Source organism: Vulpes lagopus, chromosome 21 (assembly GCF_018345385.1).
Source record: "Vulpes lagopus strain Blue_001 chromosome 21, ASM1834538v1, whole genome shotgun sequence".
In the NCBI taxonomy this organism is placed as follows: domain Eukaryota; kingdom Metazoa; phylum Chordata; class Mammalia; order Carnivora; family Canidae; genus Vulpes; species Vulpes lagopus.
In genome coordinates, this window is record NC_054844.1 from 10,480,524 (window position 1) to 10,485,144 (window position 4,621).

The window sequence follows — 4,621 nt, forward strand, 5'->3', positions numbered from 1 at the left end:
TAGCTGTGTAGTGGCAAGCACAGTGCCAAGTGGAACTGAACTGAAGGACTTGACGAAGACTGTATGTAATGACAAAACTGCCAGGACAGTCACACTGGGTGGAGCATGAGGTGGGTGATAGTACTCATTTGCAGTTGATAATGTAAAATCTGGTACTAGTTCCCTTAGAGCTTTAAATCCAGTCATGCTTAAACATTGAGAAGTCTGATTGGGAAATAGTTTTAGTACATATAAGAACTTCCTATAATAAATTACTTTTATTTGATGACATTTATTTATTGGAAGGTGATATGTTCTTATCAATGATCTTTTATTTTGAATAATTGTAGAGTTCTGAGAAATGGCAAAATATGAAACCATAAAATGATAAATAAAAATGTAGATCATTTATGGAAGAACACTGTTGTTACAAACTTTCAGAAAGATCCTATGACTGTCCTAGGTTGTGAGGATAGCTTTGGTTGTGTAAGCAATTTTAACAAATCATCTAAATATAAATTAATAATTCCACCAATGAGTTTTAAAGTCAGTGAGATCTAGAATTACTTCTGGCTCTCAAATTTACAAAATGTGATCTTTAAAAAGTTGCTTTATTTCTAGCAATTTAGTTTACTAATCTAAAATTGGAGTAAAAAGGTATAATTTATAATGCATACAAATCACTTAATATTCAATTCGGCTTTCATAAACTCAACAATATATTAGTTATTTTAATGTTTAACACAATAGCCACATTATAATTACTAATTCATATTCATTAGATGATGCAACATAACTCATTAGACAGTAGTACCTTTCAGTATGGAATTTTTTGCCAAGTTTTACTCAATTTATTTAAAAAGTCTTTTGACTATTCATAGTTAAATCTAAAGTAGCATTTACAGAAGGAACTTCTTCCTGCTTTTTATAAAAAACCAAACTGGTTTCATTTACCTAAGTAAGTGCATGAGGAATAATGTTTTACCTCACTCTTTGATGAATTCATTTTAAGAGTTCATTTTTAAAGCCTGAGCTAAATATCAGATCTTACATGTAATTATATCTAGACTGATGACAAATCCAAAATTAACTGTTTCTTATCATGATGTTTATGCGATTTCACTTGACATTATATTGATTTATAGACCCAGCTATGTGTGTTTGTATACACTTGATTACTTCACCATAGGTAATATTTTAAATACTTTAAGAAATTTTCTAAGATATTTCATATTTATTCTTATTTTTCACCCTGAATTGTTGGAATAAAAATACCAACGTTCTTTGTGATTTGATTGTATATTAATTATACCTCGGGTACATCTCATCTAGCATTTGGAATCTCTCACTAAAAGTTGGCTATTAGAGAGACAGGGCAGTAGAGCTACATACCTTCTGTTGGCCAGGAAGTCATGCATCTTCCAGTAGGAGACCTTGTTACTCTTGTAAACAGGTAATATCTGTGGTCTTCACAGACTGCCGACCCTGTGAGAGCTCAGAGTGAGGTAATAGTGGAAAAAGTTGATTTCTTATCAATGTGTCACTTAAAATTTGAACAGGAAATTCTTACACTTGGGCTACTTTGAAGACACTTTATCTCATCACACACCTCCAGAATGTAGCAGTTTTCAGCTTGTATTGTGTCATTTAATTGGCATGTGTCTCTGAGAAATTTTTATATTCCAGTTGATATTGGGGTCAGAGACTTGACCACCCAGGCTGTTCACTTACTTTCATCTGTATCACAAACACTAAGAATCTAGACCTTGTGAGAAATGTCTTTTGATGTTTAAGTTTTAATTTGAGGTAAGTTTGCTAAATTATCATCACATACTTCTTTCTTGTGCCCTTGCTATGTCACTTCTATTATACTGAAAATACTCTAAAATCATCGTCCTAGTAACAGGTATTTACTGATATTTGACACTAATTCCGAAGACTTACATTTTCAACTTTATTGTCACAGTCACAATGACATCAATTTCCAAACTTCTCTATTTTTCTGCCTTAGTTTTTAATACACCTGCATTCTGTTATCTGTAAATAAATTATTTAGATTTCTGCTGAATAGAATACATTTCTGGGAAGGATATAAAAAAATATTGAACAATAACACCATGGCAGAGATTTAAATATTAAGTAATTACTCAAATATTCATTGATTCATCCTCCCATGATAACTAGTTGTATAGTAATAGAAATGTTTCTTCTAAATGACAAAAACCTAAGGACATAAGGGAAGATGAAGGCAATTTTTTAAAATGTTATTTTATTTAAATTCAGTTCATTAACATTTAGTGTATCATTAGTTTCAGAAGTAGAGTTCAGTTATAAAGGTGAAGGTATTTTTAGATTTTTAGAAAAATTGAGGAGGCAGAAAAAGTACTTTTAAAATGCAATTATTTATTTATTTTTTGCATCTATGTTTCTATTGATCTGTATGTTTCTCTTTTCTTTGCAACACTGGGTGACAATTTTATTTTTTAATGATGCATAATTCACATACAATATTATATTAGTTCCAGTGTCCAACATAGTGAGTCAAACTTTATATACATTATAAAATATTCACCACTGTATAGTTTATTACCGTTTGTCACCATGCAAAGTTAAAACAATATTGTTGCCTATGTTTCCGATGCTATGATTAATATCCCTTATTTATTTTTAAGTGTTCATTTAAATTCTGGTTAGTAAACATACAATATAATATTAATTTCAGGTGTAAAGTATAGTGATTCAACACTACCATACAACACTACTGCAAGAAGTCCACTCCTAATTCCATCATGTATTTAACCCAGCCCCACACCATCAGTTTGTTCTCCACAGTTAAGACTCTGTTTCTTGCTTTCCCTCCATCTTTTTTACCCTTTGCTCCTTTATTTTGTTTCTTAAATTCCACATAAGAGTGAAATCATACAGTATTTGTCTTTCTCTAGCTGACTTAGTTTGCTTAGAATCATAATACTCTTTAGCTCCATCCATAGTATTGCAAGTGGCAAGATTTTCTTTATTGGCTGAGTAATATTCATATATATATGAATATATATACTATGGATATATATTTTATGAATATATGTTACATATATATATAAAATCTCATACATTTTTTACCCATTCGTCAGTCAATCAATCAGTGGACATAGGCTGCTCCATTTTTTGGCTATCGTAGAAAATGTTGCTATAAACATCGGGACATGTATCCCTTTTAATCAGTATTTTTGGCTTCCTTTGGGTAAATACCTAGTAGTGCAACTACAGGGTCATAGGGAAGTTCTATTTTTAATTTCTTGAGGAACCTCCATACTGTTTTCCAGAGTGGCTGTACCAATTATCATTCCTACCAACAATGGAAGAAGGTTCCCCTTAGTCTACACCCATGTGAGCATCTGCTGTTACCTGTGTTGTTCATTTTAGCCATTCTGATGGATTGAGGTGATATCTCATTGTAGTTTTAATTTGTATTTCCCTGATAATGAGTGAGGCTGAGCCTCTTTTCACGTGTCTGTTAGCTTTGTAATATAACTTGAAGTCCAGAATTATGATGCCTCCAGCTTCACTTTCCTTTTTCAAGATTACTTTGGCTATTCAGAGTCTTTTGTAGTTTCATACAAATTTAGGATTATTTGTTCTGGCTCTGTGAGAAGTGCTATTGGTATTTTGTATTTTGATTGGGGTTGCATTAAATCTGTAGATTGATTCAGGTAATATAGATATTTTGACAATATTTGTACCTCGAATCCATGAGTATGTAATATCTTTCCATTTCTTTGTGTCATTCTATTTCTTTCATCAGTATTTTATAATTGTCAGAGTATACATCTTTCTCCTTTTTGGCTAGTTTTGTTCTCAGGTATTTTATCATTTTTGGTATAATTATAAATAGGATTGATTCCTTAATTTCTTTATCTGCTGCTTCATAATTGGTGTATATAAATACAACAGACTTCTGTATATTGACTTTGTATCCTGAGACTACTGAATTTGTTAATGAGCTTCTAGCCATTTTTTGGCATAGTCTTTTTGGTTTTCTATAGGGAGTATCATGTCATCTGAAAATAGTGAAAGTTTGATTTCTTTTTTGCTGATTTGAATGCCTTTTATTTCCTTATGTTGTCTAATTTTGTTGTCTAATTGCTATAAGATTCCAGTAATACATTAAATAACTGTGGTAAGAGTAAACATCCCTGTCTTGTTCCTGATGATAGAGGAAAAGCTCTCAGTTTTTCCCCATTGATGATGATATTAGCTGTGGGTTTTCACATATGGCCTTTATGATGTTGAGATATGTTTCCTCTATCCTTATGTTACTGAGGATTTTTATGAATGGATGCTGTAGTTTGTCAAATGCTTTTTCTGCATGTATTGAAATGATTGTATGATTCTTATCCTTTCTTTTATTATGTGATGTCACCTTGATTGCTTGGCAAATATGGAACCACCCTTCCAACCCAGGAATAATTTATCATGGTGAATGATTCCTTTAATGTATTGATGGATATGGTTTGTTAACATTTTATTGAGAAAATCTGTATCCATGTTCATCAGGAATACTGGAATATAGTCCTCTTTTTTTAGTGGAGTCTTTAGCTGGTTTTGGATATCAGGGTAATACTGGTCTCATAGAATGAATTTGGAC